We start from the raw sequence: 284 nt of genomic DNA on the forward strand, positions 1-284 counted from the left end.
TTGATAACGTTAATACTGTATATAGATTTTTTTCTAATTTTGATCTAATTTTTCTACTGTTTAGCATCGTCATGGTTGCTAGGTGGACCGGTATAAAAGTGATAGGCTTATTTAAATTTATACAGGGGTCATAATCAGATCTAGTCATAATAAAACATACGAAAACAATATGTCTCCTGCTTACGCTTCGCGTGCGGGGGTCATAATAAAGCATTATCGAAATCCCACCTGGGTTCCTGAGCAAGGACAAAAATCATATTTTTACATTTTGAGCTTTTAAAAAG

The sequence above is a fragment of the Austrofundulus limnaeus genome, unplaced genomic scaffold, assembly GCF_001266775.1.
Source record: "Austrofundulus limnaeus strain Quisiro unplaced genomic scaffold, Austrofundulus_limnaeus-1.0 Scaffold2826, whole genome shotgun sequence".
In the NCBI taxonomy this organism is placed as follows: Eukaryota; Metazoa; Chordata; class Actinopteri; order Cyprinodontiformes; family Rivulidae; genus Austrofundulus; species Austrofundulus limnaeus.